Source organism: Mauremys reevesii, linkage group 2 (assembly GCF_016161935.1).
Source record: "Mauremys reevesii isolate NIE-2019 linkage group 2, ASM1616193v1, whole genome shotgun sequence".
Taxonomy (NCBI): domain Eukaryota; kingdom Metazoa; phylum Chordata; order Testudines; family Geoemydidae; genus Mauremys; species Mauremys reevesii.
Window position 1 is genome coordinate 183,713,098 of NC_052624.1, and position 20,021 is coordinate 183,733,118.

Consider the following 20,021-nt stretch of genomic DNA (forward strand, 5'->3'; position numbering starts at 1 on the left):
AATATACATTGCCTTACGCTGAAAACCACTTTTTTTTTTTCTGAGCCCCCTTTCAGCTTTACTTGATTCAAATGGAATTTTGTATCTGGCAGCCTGAAACAAACATTTCCACTTTGTGATTTTTAACATGCTCAGCAGCGGGGCAGACCCCCAGCACCACTGTTCAGAGGACAAAAAACAAACAACAACTCAATTTCCTCCAGAACCTGTCTCTCTATTTCAAACCTCCTGGGTTTTAACACAGACTAAAATCATTTTCCCTGTTAGAGAGAGAAAGGGACCAGCCAAGCAGTAACACATTAACATTCCCTACACATAAATTACCCCAGGGTTAGAACAATAAAAAATTGTACAGACTGAGATTACCTAGATTAGGGACATCTAAATCCTTGGTCTGCAGAGCGGTGAATACAGCATAAGGCACCATAACCAGGCCCTATCTTCCTCCCATTGACATTAGTGACAAAACTCCCACTGGGCTCAGTCAGGCCCATACAGGAAAGCTCAGACTCTTCAAATGTAGTTCACTGTTGGTACTGATGGTACTTGCATCAGCTGTGAGAACAGTTCACCTTCAAGGTCAAATAAGCAAAGACTGGAAAGAGTGTGTGATTAGGATAGTCACAGAGCAGCTGTGGAGAACTGCAGACTGCCCACCAGTGGAATGATAGGACTCTGAATACCTTGCTCGTTAGCAACAACTTTACTCCTGGGGGAATTCGGTGCAAAAAAATTAAAAATTCTGTGGATAATATTTTAAAATTCTACAAAATTCTGCATATTTTATTTGTCAAAATAACAGTAGATAATCACACTGGTTTGGTAATTTATTTAAAGTGTAAACCAATGGATGGAGAATGGGAGTGGGGAATACTGGGGAAAATCCCCAAACCCTCTTGCCCAATAGTAATGCAGCTAGATTTGACCCTTTATTTCTAGTTATTAGTCAACAAATATATGTAGCCATATGCTCAGGGTTACATCATAGGCAACTGAAGAGCAAGTGAGGGATGGGGAATAAAACTCACAATTTATATTAGCTACTGACCATCTCCAGAAAAGTCAGTAGCAAACAGTTCACAGAGCACATTTTGATAGGATTTTTTTCAGTCAAAAATTTAGACCAGTTCTAATCAGTAAAGCACCATAAGCATGTATAAGGCCATTCTGTCCTTTATACCACTCTGGCAATGTAAAGGAGCCTTAAAACTTTTACACCTATTTTATACTCCTGCAGGAATTCACAAAGACAATGGGAACAATTCACTAAGCAGGCAGACTGCTACATTCTGCTCTGCCTGAGGGGAAAGAGCCTGCCCCACGCCTACCTCCTCACAAACACCTCAAAGTCCTACCCCTCTACACCAAGCATGCCACAATACCAAGCGAGAGGGAAAGTGTCTCCCTTTCTCACGCACACACAAGTGCCCTGCCCCCTCAGCTCCAGCAGTAATTTACATCTCTACTGGCTGCCCAAGGTGCCTGAACCAACCTGCCTGCGCTGCCGGGGAGGGGCACATGACCCCTTTTGTGGCTTCTCTTTGCTTCCCTATCAGAAGTCATTTTTCTGTGGGGAAGCAAAGAAATCTGCAGGGGACATGAATTCTGTGCACATGCAGGGATACAGAATTCCTCCAGGAGTAATCACCACCACAGGGAAGATTTTCCACTGCCAGGAACCCTGCATCCTTTGGGTTATGAGGCCAGAAGGAGAACAGGTAGAAGTAATATCTGAAACTTTTTTTTTTAAACTAGCCAGATTTCATGTTGATGATGTCCCTTCCCCAAAACAGGAAGATACAGTAAATGAAACCTCCTACTTATTAGACTGTCCTGATTTTTTTTTAAACAAAAATATTTTAAACTGAATCTTTCCATTAAATACAGCATTAAACAATTCTTCAAAAAAGGGTTATCCCAAGTAGAACTTCTCCACTAATTGTACCATTACAGTAACCCCTGGCATCTCTGACTACCACAGAAGAGAAGGGGAAACAACCATGACAGCAGCACTCATCACTAGTATCATAAGGAAACTATCCGGGGCACAAGCAGGCATAATTCTAATGCCAAAGGATGGTGTAACAGTGGTAAACATTTCCAAACTTAGGTGTCTAATATTAAGCATCTAAATAAAGGAGCTAATTTTCAAACTATCCACAACTGCTGTTGAAGACAATGAGATTTACTGGTGCTCAAAACCTATGCAAATCAGCTCCCTTATGTAGGTGCCTAACAACAGGCATCCACTTTTGAAATTGGGGACCCATGGTTATAGACAAAACCTTCTTTATTGCAACTTCGGTACATATCTGTAATTCTGATCCTTTGTCTATTCAATTTGTATGAAGTTCTGTATGCCTTGTTTAATAACTGCTGTAGGTTATTATAGCCTAATTCTAGTCAATATTGTCAGTCAAATTCAGAACTCCTACAAAAAATAATTATGGAAAAAAACCCCAAACTACCCAGTTAAAAATACCCTATTACGTTGTACTGAAGGACTGCAGGGTCACTTGTCTGTGTGATATGCCCAAACACTCATCATTGCTATCCAATGCAAGTAACACAGCTAAAGCAGAAACGTAATGATTCATTTAAAGGGTCATTTTACTGTACAATACTTAAGCAGGTATGATAGCTACCTGAGTAACAAATGACTTTGTTATGATTTCTGCAGATACAGCGAACAACAAAGGAATTCCTAATAATGAGACACTTTAAAGGTTATGCAGTACCAAGAACAGTTTACAGTTAAAAAAAAAAATGTATCAATGAACGGTGTAATTGCCCTGATGAAAAATTAAAGTGCCATTGTCAGCGCCAGAATTTACACCACATTGTGACATATATAATGACTGGAAACAAGTCGAAATCATTCAGGATTACTGCCACTTAAATTGCAATACAGATATCATTTGCACAGCACTTAGTGTATGCACATGCCAGAGCACTTCATGCAATGTGGGAAAAATAAGCTGAACTCAATAAATGCATCAATATAAGACTCAAAGATGCCAAAGCACTTTGAATCCTCACTTGGCATAAATCCTAATCTTAGAAGGGAGGCACCTGAGGACAAAAACTGATGGATTGTTGTGATCAGCTGAGACTGTGATCAACAGATCTTTTGGTTTCCACACATTCTTGATTTTTGTATGAAAATGGTATCTCCTATTAGTTCTCTGTATCATTGCTGAATATCCATTATAAAGGGGAATACAGTTGTCAATTTTCAAAATGTACTGTCAATAGCAAACTAAAGAGAGGAAAAAAAAACAGGTTTCAAGGGGTTGCTAATGGGCCAGACAGCCTCTTGGTTGATCTTGGTATGAATCCAGCTCATATTTGCAGTACTAAAAGCCATGACTGTCTGATGGCTGATCAGTGGTCTCTGTGATGAGGCTGCATGGACATGGTCTCGGTCCAATTCCTAGTGGATGGGTCCTCATCACAAAAACCAATAGCCACAACTGGCTGCCTCCCTCAGCATAGAAGCCAAAGTCTAAATGAGGATGGAGAGTGAACTACCCTTTCATATCAGAGGTCTTGCAGGTCATATTGGGACACATTTGTGGGACAGGGCAAGGGAAGTTTGCACTGCCGCTTCCCATCCTGTGCATGAACAGAAAGTATCAGTCTCCAAGACTGATACCTTTCATGAACACTAAATTAAAGAGAAAAATATATATATATTTACATATATTATATATTCAACACTGAACTAAGTAGTGTTTTAATAGATATATTTAATATATATATTTACATATTGCATATATTATATATTAAAAATACTACTACCTCTGATCAGATTAGTTTAGAGTATTTTTGTATTTCTTTTGGTGTGCTTTTATATTATCAAAATGGTTTACAGGATTTTTTATTAAATACAATCAAAACTTCACTCAGGGACACAGACTAAGTTGCAGCTAAGATCATATTTTTACAATTAAGTAATAAAAACAAGTTACTCAATTATGCCAACTCTCACGATTTGATCACGAATCTGATGATTTTTGCCATTTTTCTTAAAGTCCTATTTCCTGAAATCAAGTGATCATGTCAGAATCTTAGCCTTCATTCAAAAAAGAAAGAAAGAAAAAAGAAAAAGTTTCTAGTCTTCATGGCTGAGGGGAAAAGTTTGAAAACATACATCTTAAAGACTCAAAAGCTAGAAGGCAAATAAAAAGAATCCAATACTTAACATCTTAAAAATAAAATCTCAGGGGATGAAATCCTGGTCCCATTCAACTTCAACAGGACAGGATTTCACCCATGATTTTTAAGCTGATGTCATGATTTTTGGAGCCCAACTCATTTGAACACTTAGGGCTGGCAATACTGTTATATGATGTCTGATTGTGACCTAAAGAACCCCCCAATGCCAAGTGGCAAAGGGTTCACTGATCTGTAACTGTATCTTCTGACAGGTCTGACAAACTAACCACATCTAACACATTGTTTTCATGGTATATATTCAAAGAGGGTCCAGAAAAGTCTCTAATAAAAACTTATGTCATACTGATCCTAATTGTTATGAGATGTATGGACGGATGTTATTTAAGGAGTTGTGTGTATGTACACCGGAAAATGCGTTTTAAAGTCTGAATCAAAGCAGGGTTGTCAAGCAGGTTTTGACTAGACAAAAGATGAATATTCACCTGTCTGCCTCGGGTCACAGGTAAAATAGGTATTGTAAGCCAACATAATGGAACACCATGACGATGTCAACATGAGGATGTAAAGGCAACATGGAGCCAGCACACCAACGAATAAACCATCCTGACTCTGGGGACAAAACAACGAACTTTGGGGGATACAAGGAGAAGACAAAACAACACATCTTGATCCTTCACTGAGGAAGCAAACAGAACAGCGTTTTCTGCATTCATGAAAGGGGGATCCCAGCCATGTTGGTTGGAGACACTTGGAGATTGCTTTAAATGAGAGAAACTACATTAGACAAAGGTTTATTCTGTTAAAGTTAAGTTTAGACTCTAGGAACAGCGTTCTAATTTTTGTTTTATATGTAACCATTTATGTTTCCATTTCTATCCTTCCTATCTCTCAAATCTTGGCCTTTGATAATAAACTGATGATTGTTTTCACTATAAATATATCTCCCTGCTGTGATGTTATATTGGAGCTGATCCTCATTTGACTCGTAGAAGCTGGTGTGTTCACAATTCCTTTGGAGACAGCTTATCTGGTAAATTCTGTGAGCGTCCAGACATCATGAAGGAATTTGGTTGTGCCTATTGTTAACATGCAAAGCAAAGTAAGGTCTGGCAGAGCCCTGAGGAGACTGTTAGGGTGAAAGCCAACTGACTGCTGGTATCATGGGGCTCACACCCAGTTCAGCCCATGCAAAACTTCCTCTCATCAAAGGCAGGTGAGTGATAAGGTGACTCACAGTCCTGGGCACATTGAGGAAGCATCATACCAATCAACTATTTATCTGCAACCTACTTTTTGACTGACACTCCATTACCTGTCAAGACCAAAATGTTCAAGAGTGGTTACCTATTTTGGATGCCTGAGTTTGTGAGCACCCCATCTGAGACTCCTAGACCCTGATTTGCAGAAGTGCTGAGCACCCAGAAAATCAGAGGGCGAGTGCCCCAAAATTGAGGCATCCAAAAAAATCACACACTTTAAAACATTTTAGCCTGAGAGATAGAGCTGTTTGCTTTTTGGATTTGTGATCACTATTTTCTGGTTCAGTTTGCAGTGTCAGCAATTCAAGAACATTCTGGCTTTTACTTTAAAATGGTATTGGCAATAATACTACAAACATTGATGGGGTTTACATATGAAATACTTCACATTAAAATTTCAGTTTTACTGCAGAAGTTTTCTGGCAATTACCTCATTTTAAATATAAAAGTGAGGTTCCCCTTTTTATGAACATAAGATGTTTTATGTCATTTTTATTATTTGACAATGTCAGACAATATATAGTTTGCTCAACAAATATGAGCAACCATTTTCTGGTATTCAAAGCCATATGCACCTGTCAACTAATGAATATTCCTAATTTTAGGGAATCGATCAACTTTTTATATTAAGGGAGTGCACTGAAGGATTTATGTTGTAAAATACAGACTCTGAAGTTACATAAGTACATAATTATACATATTTATTATAGCCTTCAATGGCCAGTCACAGTCTGATTGGCTGAGACGGGCTCATGTGACTAAGGTAAGATTACGTACTATTGCCCGCATAGCTTTAAATTATATTTGATGCTAAAAATATGGACCATTTATCCAATGATGGAGATTGAGTCAAATGATCTGGAGGAGAAAAGTCTCAGTACAGGATTGCTTTGATATTGCAGGGCATTGCCAACAAAAACAAAATCCTGTAACTTAGACATACATACTTATTCCACCAGCCTTATAGTTCCCTGAAGCTGCTTTTAGGCATGACTCCTGTCTCAGCTGGATTTCACACATACCTTTCAAGCTCCGAGTCTGAGTTTGTGTATGGATGGAGGGAGAGAGATTAGATACATTACCTTGGCAAAAAAAGTTTATTCGCCCACTCAACCAGGGCACGTATCTTTTGTTTCTCTTTGTTATAAGTAAGTAAAATATCACTATGATATTCATTATCACCAGTTATCCTGGGAAAGGCTAGAGAAGTATATCTCATGCCTGTGATAGTAAATTTTCTGACAGTTTTTCAAGGCTAAAATGGACAGTATTCCCCATCATCCCAAATCTGGAACATGAAACACAGTATGGAAAATGTTATATGCAATGTGTTCCACGATCAGATTGCCTGAAAAAGTAAATCACATCATGTGCAGTTAATAGAGGGGTGGGCCATTGGCATAGAGCCTGCTGGTCTTAGGACATTTTGCAGTTTACCAAAAGGCTGCAAAACTATAATAAACATGATCAAGTGGATAAGACAGAGGACATGAAGATATCCATGGTGACCAGGGCTTGATTGACAGCCATACATAAAGCACCATCCACTATCAATAAGCAACATAGCATGGCAAAAGAAGATGTGCCCCACATGTAGGTAGTAAGCAGTTCCAGGAGTGGCCTCAGAGAGGTGGTAATATACCAGTGGGTTTTGGGAGGTGCTGTAAAATGAACTGAAAATGAATTTGACTCCACTGGCACTGGTGCTGTGTGGCAGGAGAGCAATCACAACAGCATTCTGAGGGGCAAAATGGAGAATATGTGGGTGTTCAGAGGTTAGGCAAGGAAGCAGTTGATCCATACAGTCAATCAACTGGAGCAAAAACAACAGTCATATCATAAATAGCCACAGGCATGTAGGATTAACAGAAGTGTTTATTTGTAGACAATGAAGCTAAAGGAAGGGCTATCCACAGGTACAAATCACACAGCACCATAACCAGAACTGGGTGTGCCCTTGGCAGTGATTAAAAAGGAACTTTTTTTTAAAACTCAAAACATAATTGACCTGTGGAACTCACTGCCACTTTATATAATTGGGGCAAAGAGGTTACTAGTGTTCAGAAAGGGATTAGACATTTGTAAAAAATAACAGGAATATATGCCATTAAAATAAACAAGGATATAAATCATCAAAGAATAAGCCAACCACTAACTGCCTCAGTTGAGGAAGTAACTTTTTACATGGACATATTGTTTATTATGGGGGCTTTGTACCTTCCTCTAAAGCATCTGGTACTGGACACTGTAGGATACAGGATATTGGACTGTTGTCCTGATCCAGCATGGCAATCCTTATGATCATAATAAGGATACAATGTATATTAACTCCTCGCTTAACATTGTAGTTGTGTTCCTAAAAAATGCAGCTTTAAGCAAAACGATGTTAAGCGAATCCAATTTCCCCAATAGCTTTTATAAAATAGCTTTTTGTCTGGTGAAAAAAATTTCCCTGGAACCTAACCCCCCCATTTACATTAATACTTATGGGGAAATTGGATTCGCTTAACATCGTTTTGCTTAAAGCTGCATTTTTCAGGAACACAACTACAATGTTAAGCGAGGAGTTAATATACATTGTATCCTTATATATATAAAATTACATACACACACAGAGTATAAGTTTTAAACAATAATTTAATACTGTACACAGCAATGATGATTGTGAAGCTTGGTTGAAGTGGTGAAGTCAGAGGGTGGGATATTTCCCAGGGAATGCCTTACTGCTAAATGATGAACTAGCATTTGGCTGAGCCCTCAAGGGTTAACACATTGTTGCTAATGTAGACTCACACTCTACAAGGCAGCATAACTGGAGGAAGGCGAGATAGCATGGCAGACAGAGACAGAGAGACACACACTCTGTGTGTGGGGGAGAGAGAGAGAGATGCACATTGCCCCTTTAAGTATGCTGACACCACTCTAAGTACACTGCCTTTAAAAAAAATCAGGAAGTTGAGACCACAGCTGAGGCTAGCAAGCTCTCTCTGTCCTGAGCCCTGTCTTGTTCCCTCCCTGCTCTATATGGAGAGCGGGTAAGCAGGGGAGGGGGACATCCTGACATTAGCCCCCTTCCTCCCCCCACCCCCCTGCACAGCAAGCAGGAGGCTCCCAGGAGCAGCTCCAAGGCAGAGGGCAGGAGCAGCACATGGCAGTGGGGGGAGGGACAGCTGAACTACTGGCAATTGGTAGCCTGCTGGGCGGCTGCTACACAGGGAACTTAAGGGAGTGGGGAGCTGATGGGGGGCTGCTGGTCCAGCTGGTTCCAAGCCCCCATCAGCTAGCTGCAACGGGCTGCTCTTCCTGCAAGCAGTGGACAAAGCAGGCAGCTGCCAAATGATGTTATAAGGGAGCATCACACAACTTTAAATTAGCATGTTCCCTAATTGATCAACAACGTTACAACGAAACAATGTTAACCAGGACAACTTTAAGTGAGGAGTTACTGTAGTAACAATACCAAAACAATCAACCACACCACGTAAAGTTACATACCTTCAGAAAAATAACATTCTATAAGCAATGCCCATGCAGCAAACATGCGATGAAACCAGCAGCAATGCCCAGCATAACCAACTGTTCCCGTCACATTATCCAAATGGATAGCCACTCTCCCCGATGTGAGAGAGGCCATGCATGACGAGAGTTCCACTGGATACATAGCAACAGTAAGACACGCACAGTAGCACTGATAAAGTCACCAGCAGACATGCATCCCACACAGTTGATTAGGGAACCACACACAACCAACAGAGAAGACAGAATTGCATCCAGTAATTTTCCCTGTGGAAATGAGAACATGCAACAGCCACTGGTTTATTCACTGCTTGTGTGTCCAGTGCTCGTTTTTGGGAGGGTAGGGAAGGATAAACTGCAGGGCTGCTTTCCAGAACACACTCACACACTCTTGTTCCTTAGGCTATTCCCCTTTTAGGATTGATCCTACACTCACTGAAGTCTATGGCAAAGCTCCCATTGACTTTAATGGTGTAGAATTAGGGCCTTACTATGTCATCCTTTCCTTTGCACTCAGGGGTAACACATAACCCCAGGGCTTTGTGTGTATACTCTATTCCTCTCACTTGCACCACCCTTTCACACAATTTGCCCCATCTCCCATCCTTTGTGAGGTGTGCAGTTCTGCACACATTGTCTAAGCTACTAAATTAATCTATCCCTTTTTACAGGGACTATTGAGTATGAAAGATGAGTGTGGTACAAAGTTGATAAGAGATTACAATTGTCCTGAGGCAGGTCAAAAATTATGGAATATCCACTTGAATCGTCAACCCCCCAAATGAAAAAGCTAATAAAAATGAATGGGCATTATGCAAACAAGCGGAATATATTTGTGCTAGTATATATATACACACACACTTCGTGCTAGTAGCTGAAAGCCCATGCTGTTGCACAGGTGTAATTCATAAAGTTGTGTAAAAAAGCCAAAAATGGCTGAGAACTTAAAACTGGACAGTAACAGACCACGAATCTCAATGATGATTGAATCACGGTGATATTCTAAACACAACGAGTTGTCCTCTATGCTTGTAGCTATTTCCATTGATTAACTCTGACTGTACAGACCTTCTAGGCTTCAGAGGGATGTTTTGGGTTATTGCGCCTGCTGCATGTGTTGACTTGTGTCTGGGGGGGCTTGTGCTGGGAGGTTTGTGTAGGTGGCGTTTGGATACATGATTGTGGCAGCTGGGCCAGGCTATCCATCATCTGGGCTGTCTCTCATACACCCAATGAAATGGTTGCATATAAATTAGCTGCAGAACAACACTTGTGATTGGTTAAATTACCTCTGATATCACAATGGTCTAGGACTCTGGGCACGCATAGATACATGCCTTACTGTAGCTGAAAAATGCATGGGGTAATTCATAAAATCAAAATGGCTGAGAACTTAAAAGTTGGACAGTCAATGATGGTGAATCAAAGCGATGGTTCAGCCTGGTGATGTTCAGAACAAAAGCTGCTCTCAACCATGCTTGTAGTTGTTTCCATCGCTTCACGCTGACTGTACAGACATCATAGGCTCCAGAGTGACACACGGAGTAACAATCCTGGATTTTTATTATATGGATTACAGTTATGCTGCTCCAGGTCAGGCCTCTTGTGCTAGATGCTGTACATCTTGGAGAGCTTAATCCACAAATGGCTATCATTGTAAATTCTTCAGGACAGGGACTGGGACTATATATATATATATATTATATATATATATATATATATAAAATCTGTGTTTGTACAGCATGTAGTAGAAGAGACCTGGTCAGCACTACTTTAATACAAATAATGCACACACACATGGATTGGGAGAAGAAGAAAAAAATAGGCTTGTGTTGCATTTAATTTCCAACTCACCTTTTCATCCATAGGTTGTTGATTTAGAGACTGCTCTTTGGGGCAGAAAAATGTTTTTTTGTATTTGTAAAGCACTTACTATTTACACAGCACCCAAACTCTGCTAGTAATGAAATTATTGATAATGATTTTTTTCTTAGATTGAACTGGGATAAAATATTTCACTTACCAAATATATAAGTGCTCACCTTAACATGAATACATATTTACAACAAAAGCACACACTTCAGTAGCAAATTACTAATTTCCATTTGCAGTAATGAGATTTCTCAGCTCCATCACATCTGCATACTTCCAAAACAACATTTGGAAGAGACTTTTCCATTTTGACCCTTTTTAACCTAAGTGGAAATTGAAAAGAAATGTCCTCACTACAGCAGTGAAGCCATATTAATTGTTTTTCTTCCTAGTCCAACAGGTGGCACACATTTGCACATACATTATAGTAATGTTTTATTTCCAACACTGAGCAATTGCTATAGCATTTCCTTTATTTTTTCAAATGACCCTTACAGTCATATAATAAAACCACTTTGTCCAGTATTTCTTTACACATAGGCATTATATTGCTGTGTGCTAATTCAGCAGGAGGAGAGGTATTTTTCTAAGAGCAGAGAGTGAAAACATATTTGCTAAGGAGCATATATTTCCTTCCTTCCTTGTTGCTGTGAGATGCACAAGTGCAGCCAATTAGTCTTGGTTTTCAAGATCTAGACCAGTATACATTTGTGAAATTCTTGGAGGGTGCAGACCATAAAATCACTTAAAGCTCTCAATCAATATAAACTGGTTGTCATAATATATTTAAAGTAATGCACATTTCCAGGCAATATCTATATAACAGGGGAGAACATCCATTCTCTGGCTGGGAAGTTATTGAATGTCTACAGCCAGAGGGGGATGGGGATGGGAAATTCCATAGTTTCCTAACCCTTTCAAATAAATAACTGATCTATGCAACAATTAGCTTATGCAGCACGGGGTACTTATTGCACACACCGACGCAGACCCAAACAACACTGAACACATCAGCTCCAAAGCTCAAACAAGTGCTAGCATCTAAAGCATCCTTTGTTGTATCTATAACAGCCATCTGCGAGGCATGCGTTGCATATAGAGTTAACTCGCTCGGCAGCACCTATAGGTGAGCGGGGCAGGTATGATGACCGTACCTGAGATTGCTGATGGAGATGCTGCTGCTGTCGCTTCCCCGGGGCCTGGCAGCATCCTTCACTGCCCCATCGATCGAACGGAAGCCAACCGGGAGGAGAGGCGTGTGCGCTGGAGGGAAGGGGCGGGGGGGCGGTAGCCAGGCACTAGGCCAAGATGCCTAATGTCTTCTTCCTGCTGCTCAATCAGGGAGCTGCTGCTGCTGCTGCCCGGATCCCCAGCGCGGCGGCTGCAGGAGCAGGAGCAAGACAGCAACGCTTGTTCCTCCGTTCACCTTCCAGCAGCAGCAGCTGATGCTAACGCAGCAGCACCGCCCGGAGACGCCCCCTAGCGCCGTATCCCAGCCGGGGGGCGCGCTGTAGGTTGCACAGTCAGCCCAGCCCTTGCCGGGAGTTCCCGGGGAGAGCCCCGGGAGACCAGAGTAGGGACGGGGCGCTGGGAGCCGGAGATGGAACCTGCCCCGGGCTCGCGCAGTAGCGTGTCACGCTCCCGCCCAGACCGGCCTCAGGGCCGTGCAAAGCGCGGGTGGGTGGGTTCACGGTGCAAGAAGCCGAGGGGTGGGAAGGGGGAGGGTCTCTGGGCAGTGTAGGCCGGGGGAGGGTATTTCCTAAAGCAGATGTTTAAAAATCATGTCGATAATAAGCAGCAGATGTGGATGCAGATTCCCAGCTCCGCAAAGGTGGGGAGTTGGTCCCGCCCAAGAGAAACAGGCAAGCTATAAAGCCCTCAGAGTCCTGGGTTTTCAAAACCTGCTGGTGGGATATTGATTCAGAGGCATCCTGCTTAAAACTGCACTTAGGCTAACAGTCAGGTTGACTTTTCCTCCAGGGAGCCAACTCCCTTTCAAAGGTGGACAAATATTATTGTTCTTCCCATTTTACAGACAGGGACACTGAGGCACAGGGCAGTGCTATGGCATGACCAAGACAAAGCTGGGCATAATGCCCAGAAGCCTGGTTTCCCAGTCCCCTGCTCTAACTATTTGAAAGACACAAAATGGAAGTGTTGGTGTGACAACAACGGGTTTTAAAAGGTGCTTGCAAGCAACAGAGCTCAGTCTGCAGCAGACAACCATTAAAGCCAGTGTGGGGTGAAAGGAAGGGAAACTGTAATGGTGATTATCCCACATCTGCAAGCTGGGGTCAGGTCCATAATCCCAGGGGTGATGTGAGCAGCGGGGTGCCAAACCTGCAGATTTCAGTTCATGGAGAAGTGGCTGTGGAATGAACACTGTCAGTTTGCTGGGAAGCTTAAATACAAGGGGCTCAGGGGGACCCTTAGTTCTATGTCCTCTTTCCCTTCAGCAGCCCTAGCAGTACCTCTTTACCACTGCCGCCTTCAAGGAGAACAGGGAGGCCTCCTCCCTGGGTCTTCAGGGTCTGGGAAGGCAGTGGGAGAGAGGGTAGTGGTTATGTTCCTCCACCTTGTATCTTCTGCTAGTGTCAGCCAGGCAAAGCAATGTCTTCCTCCACGCATGTGATTTTTTGGGGAGTAGGGGAATGAGAAAATGGCCTTACCTCCCCTTGTTCCTATACACACACTCTCTCCCTCCCCCATTGCACTGCTACACTACACTAAGCCTAGGGGGGAACAAGTAGAATATAGTTGTCAGGAATCCCCAGGGGTTCCCACAGTTTACTTAGTGTAGCAACAACTACAAGAGGAGATTGCCGTCCTCTCCTGCTGCCCTTTGAGAGATCATGGGGAGATAGGGTTTTCCAGGGTAGAGAGACCAGATAGCAAGTATAAAAAATCAGGACAGGGGTGGGGTAATAGGTGCCTATATAAGAAAAATCCCCCAAAATTGGGACTGTCCCTATAAAATCGGGACATCTGGTCACCCTATTTCAGGGGAAGGGGCAGAAAGCAGCCTGGGTAGGTAGGGGAGGGGCAAGGCAGTGGCTCTGTCTGGTAACTGAAACTACAGTGGGAGGGAAAGGGAGAATGGGTCCCTATGTGAAATCCGTTTTGTACATGTAAAATCTCAATCTTAACACAGTATTAGTTATTTCACTGTCCAATAATGTACATGGGGCAAAATGCACTCTGGGAGCTGCCATCTGTAAAAGTATTGGCAGTATTGCCAACCTCAGGCATTCAAAAGCCAGGAGCCAGCCCCCCTCCCTCCCAATTATTAGAGGGGTCTTTTTGTTTGCCTTCAAGCTTTTCTCCATAATTACAAGGGCAAGAAACTTACTTATTCCTATTAAATGAAAGCTGAAATTCTCACAAATTAACATGACTCCAGAAGCTGGGATTTTAAGAAAACCACCAGATAGCACAAGACTTGTGATAAAATTTGCAAGAGATGGCAACTCTTGAAATTGTCACATCAAATACTTAATAGAACCAATAATATAGCAAATCTCATACCAAAGCACTTAATAAACCATATATACACAACATCATTGAAATGCAGATACTTTCGGAGTAAAGCATGGTAGCCATCTAGCACACAGTACCCTGCAGAAAGGAGTTGTGGTAAGAGAAATCTTAAGCAAGGATACCAGGGTAAACTTTGTTCACCAAAGCAGACAGGACTTTGGTTTTAAGGTCACATCCAGACACCATAGAGACAGTAAACTGCGTGCAACACACATACACATAGATATCTAGATAATGTGCATATGCATACCTAAAAAGGATGAAGGTTCAAGCTGACCCTGGTGGGATTTGAAGTTTTGCTTCAACAGAAGATGGAATGCAGATACAAGAGGGTTAACATTTAGTATTATGATGATCAGCACCAGTAATACTGTGGTCCCTGACAAGCTTCAACTTGGTTATTTTATCCCACATAGGATTATCATAAGAAGAGTTTTATCTTTCTACAGACTTGACTGGACCCAGGTTCTGCAGCTGCAGATAAAATAGCAGGAAGCACATGCAGCAAAAATCTTAAGGTACTGAGCCTCTGAGTTTTAAGCCTGTAATAATGATTCAGGTTTATGAATTTGGAATAGGAGTAATGGATCAGACAGCATCTGACTGAAATTCCCAAGGTGGCTGTGGGGAAAGAGGGAGATATTAGTCTAACTTTGTCACAGATTGAAAAAAAATGGACATGACCACCTGGAAAGGTGCCAGGGAGCCAAATCCAAAATCTCCAGCTGAACCTACCCAGGACAAGAGAGAGCTTGGCAGCCAGTTAGGATCCTACCTAACACAACTTGGAGGTCACATATATTGCTGCCCAAGGTCCAACACTTTCGAAGACCAGTCTGTCAGTGTATGACTTCTAGCATGCACTTACAACCCCCCACACCCTGGAAAGATGAACTTGGGGCCCAAGTCTTTCTAGTCAAGGATGACTCCTCCCCCCCAATCCAAACATCCCCGACCAGCTGCCAAAATTCTCCCATCTCCAGTGATTAGAGACTGTTCCCACCAATGTGACAAATCCTTGTGTCCTAGGGATAAGTGCCTCCAACTAATACCTAGGTAAAAATCACAATTTTTTTATTTTATGGAGTTTCTCATAAAATAGTCACCATTTTTTCCATGAGATTTCACACTCCCTAAATGTTGCTTCATTTGCATTTTCAGCTCAATGGCTATGGCATGTTTGCATTCAAAATCTGCAGAAATGTGAATTTTCACAGAGTCACTCCAAAATAGTTGGTTCATTTTCATTCTTAAACAGGCCCATTTCTGGTCAATACCAGGTCCCACAGAAAATAGACCTGGTTTAGCTCAAAGAAATCCACCTACCTTAACAACATTTTAAGCAAGTAGCTTCACTTTCAAGTAACATAGTGCAAAGAGATTTGAAATTCAAGTATTTAATTATAAATATATTGTATAACTCTGCTCCAACCCACCTACCTGCCAAACCCTCTCTTCTACCTCCCAAGCTCTATTCTGCCTACTTCTATAGCTATAGTTTCTCTAAGGCACCTATAACTGGCTCACTGTTATGTAAGTACTGTATTCCAGTTAAAAAGGGTGCCCTAAAAGGCAAACAAATTTTCATCTTTCAGTGTCCAGGAAATTGTCTTCTGCCTTTTTTCTTCCCTTCTACCTTCTCCCTTTCCGTTTTCCTAACTGTAAGCTGGTCCTGGGAAGATGCCATTTCCTGGGGCTTCATATCTACTTTTCCAAAGGACCAACTAAGACTGGAGCCTGCTTTGTGAGACAGTCAGGAATACAAGTCTCCAAACTGCAATATTGAATTATTGTTAAAAACATCTGAGTGGGGCCTAAGGGGATTAACCAATTAGCATTCATACAAATAAAATTACAAACAATATAAAATATGTTGTGCTGCTGGTTTTGCTTCCTAGTTCTGTGATTCTCTGTATTGGCTGTCTAGGTCGGTGTTTTTCAGACTCTTCAGCTTGACAGCCTCTTTTTCCAAGTAAAAAATTATCATGACCCCCTTACATTTACTGTAAACATAAGAATATTTTTTTTATCTCTGATCAGCCTTTATAATATGTGAAAGATAAGGGTGCGCGTGTGTGTACGGAATGAGATTTTCTTGGCTTTAGATTGTAACATTTTCAGTGCCTCTTGACCCTCCTGAGTGCCTTGGGGGAAAGACAGGTGTTGCTACACATTGATTGAGACACACTGGTCTGGTTGCTTTACATAGTTATGGAAACCTGACTTTACCACCTGAAACAGCTTGGTGCACCTTCTAATAAATGTGGCAGACATATTTGCACAAAACCTGCCTTGTTGCGTGAGTAGATTTTCACTTATATGCTCAACCACTTTCTGGATGGCCTAGGCAGCTGTGCTTAGTGCTCCCGAGACATTCACCGGGTTAAAGGGACAAACCCTCTGCTCATCCTTCAAGGGGGAAAATCCCACCCTCCTAATGAAACAATAATGAAGCAAATTCCCAAGTTTCCTGCTGCTACGTGTTTCTTTCTCCAAAGAGGATAATCTGGTTCAATGTGTTTAATTGTTCAACAAAGTGTTTTCCCCCCCTCTATTACAGGAACAAGTTGCAGCTGGTCACATTCAGACTCAAAGGGGTCAGAGAAAACAGTCCTGATTGCAGAGATCCAATGACAGCAGTTATTGCCCAGTCAAAATGTGTAGCTCCAGAAATGCTGTGCAATGGAAGAACAGGACGGAAAGCAGTTTTGATAAAGATAGTAGAAGTTGGGTTGATATTCCCTGGCCGACCAAGGTCCTGCCTTTCATAACCATGCTAAAATAAGAGGATCTGTATGCAGTAATAGTAGCTGAGGACTGCTAGAGCTTCAAAATGTAAAACTCCATGTGAAGGTGCTCAGGTTACTCAGTCCTCCACAATGAATTACTTAATGTGATCAGTATATGACATCAGTACAGTTCAGTCTTACTCTGGAAGCTTGGTTCTAATGTGCACTCTCATCACAATTAAGTGGTACGCGGGCACTGCTGAACTGTGTTGCTTTAATTTAGGGAAAAATTGATTTTTTTCCTAACAGGTTATGGTTCTTATTATGGAGAAGGGAGTTTGGGGTGTGGGGGGTATCAGGTATCTCAGTTTGTGAGATCTGACAGTTTGACTACTTAGAGGTATTTTATTTTTGTTAGATTGTTTGATTTCTATTTAATTTTAAGAACCTCATTTAAAAAATGATGGTAACAGCTCTGCATTATGTATAATCTGTTGGGTTCTGCCAGGAGAGGTGCCTATAAGCTTTACGAGGAGGATTTTGGGGGGTTAATTTTTATGTTATATGATATAGTGTTATTTTGACATTCCAGTGATTGTGGAAACTTTGAAAGCTAATGGCAGTATTTCAGGTGGTCTATTTTGTCTTTTTCAAGCTTGCCTTGTTTTGATTGCTTGCTGCTCTGCTTCCAAGTAGGTTAGAATGACATAGTACATTCTTTCCTTCCATAAAATCATACTATCCTTCATCAAGGCAGATAGATAATTATAAATTGTTTTTTTGCCTTAGTCAAAATAATTGGTGTGATGCTGTATAAAGACGAAGATAACTAATTACCCTAATACAGTCATCACTGTTACAAAATTGCAATAAATCTTGTACAAAGTATGTCATGTAATGTATCAATGGAAAGTTTTTATGGACTGCTAAGTATTATTATCCTGTTTAAATCCATGTATCATCGTTGTATCTGAAGTTACAAATATAGGCTATGTGCTTGTATTTCAAACATTCCCCAAGATAGATTTGCATCAACGCTAGCCAGCCTGCTTGATAGTCCATTAAGGACAATTAGCTTGCCCAGAGATTCAGGAAGGCATGTAAGGATATGCGATAAGGACATGTGATCTAAGGCTCCATCTTTTGCCAGTAACATTTATACATTTAGGCCTAGTGCATGGAAACGAGACTGTGACATCACTTCTTTGTCTTCAATCCTGCTCCATGTCTCTCGATATGATTTCTAACAAAGGAGAACTTTGAACAATGGACTGATGACCCCCCAATCGAATGGATGAACCGGAGAGACTTATTACAAACTAGCAGATTTATCACTGCTATTATCCTGACCTGCAAAGTTTTAAAGGCTAAGATTTTGTCACAGATACTTTTACTAAAAGTCACGGACAAGTCACAGGCAAGAAAGAAATTCACAGAAGCGTGTGAGCTGTCCGTGACTTTTACTAAAAATATCCATGACAAAATGGGAAGATATGGGGTCCTCACATCCCCTGTAGCAGCTGGGCAGCTGAAGAGGCCCTGACTCAAAGCTCTGGGGGCCCCCCACTGCCCATGGGGGCTTAGAGCTCAAGGGTCCCCCACTTCCCAAGGGGCCCAAAGCTGCAAGGTCTCTCCCAGCCACCTGCGGCAGCTCAGGCAACAGGGGGACCCCACAGTTCCCAGCCTCCACAGGCGGGGAGGGGGACCCTGAAGTCACGGAGGTCTCTGGACGTCATGGATTCCATGACCTCCATGAAAAAATCATAGCCTTAACTGTAGTGTATATAATTCCTTAATATGGTCATCTTCACCGTGACTGTTTCTCACCCTAGGCTCCCCTTAAGCTACAACGTGGTCACCTAACATGGTTTCAAGCATGCTAGGCCTGGTCTGCGCTAAGAAATTAGGGCAGTTTAGCTATGTCACTCACCTTCTTTAGGTATTAGGAGTCTGATTTTTTTTAAGGTGATGGGCACCTACAGCTCCTCTGGAGTCAATGGAAGATGCAAATACTGAGGATATTAGGCCCTGCTCCTTTCAGGGTATGTCTACATTACCATTAGCCATACACTGCTGGCCCCATGCCAGCTGATGCAGGCTCTTGGGGCTCAGGCTAAGGGGCTATTTAACTGAGGTGCCTCACAGCATCCTAGAGCCCAGGCTCCAGGCCCCGGCTGAACATCTACATGGTTAAATAGCCCCTTAGCCCAAGACCCATGAGCCCGAGTCAGCTGCCACTGGCCAGCCGTGGGTGTCTAACTGCCACGTAGACATACCCTCACAGAAACAGAATCTGGGTCCTGAACATTAAGCAGAGCAGAGACTAAGGCCCCAGTCCTGAAAACACTTACACCTGTGTTTCGTCTAAGCATATGACTAATCCTACTGATTTTAGTGGGACTATGTATGTGCTTACACAAGACATACAGATTTTTCAAGTATTTGGTTGCCTAAAGATGCAGATAGGCACGTAGATGCTTTTGAAAATCCTGTGAGGTGCCTAACTCCCTGTCTACACCTATAGGCACTAAATACTTTTGAAAATCTGGCCCTTGCTTCTTGTCCCCTCATAGTACATAACACTAATTCAGACTCCCTTACATTCCCTTTTCTGAGGTGTTGCAGGTATTTGCCACCTCTGAGTTTCCCTCATCTTTGGTACGATGTACATTACTCACAAGTTCAGCTAAACTGATTTAATAAAAGGCTTCTATATCTATTTAATAAAAGGCTATATCCATAGCTACACAGTGTTCTCCACCGTCACTCAGTATTCTGAACTTTAGCCCTTAGTTATCACACAGCTTGATACTTTGTACTTCCATAAAATGTCCTCCAAGTGGTTAATTATGCACACCCTAAAAACAAAAAAACAACAAACCTCTTCTGTTTGCTCTTTCTTTTGGAGAGCATGAAATAAAATTCAATT

The 20,021-nt window shown here is 41.8% G+C and overlaps 1 protein-coding gene across 6 annotated transcripts in view; it reads right to left on the reverse strand.

Annotated features, from left to right (window-relative positions):
• KIAA0319 (KIAA0319 ortholog) overlaps positions 1–12,503 on the reverse strand; it is a 75,874-nt gene extending 63,371 nt beyond the window's left edge. For 4 of the 6 annotated variants that reach the window (XM_039527000.1, XM_039526997.1, XM_039527002.1 and 1 more), the window contains exon 1: positions 11,981–12,502. The gene's annotated coding sequence lies outside the window, so the exon portion shown is untranslated. Of the gene's footprint in view, positions 1–366; positions 485–11,980 lie in introns of those variants that run through there. The other 2 variants (XM_039527003.1, XM_039526999.1) reach the window with 2 other exon arrangements.
• Between the last annotated feature and the right edge of the window lie 7,518 nt (positions 12,504–20,021).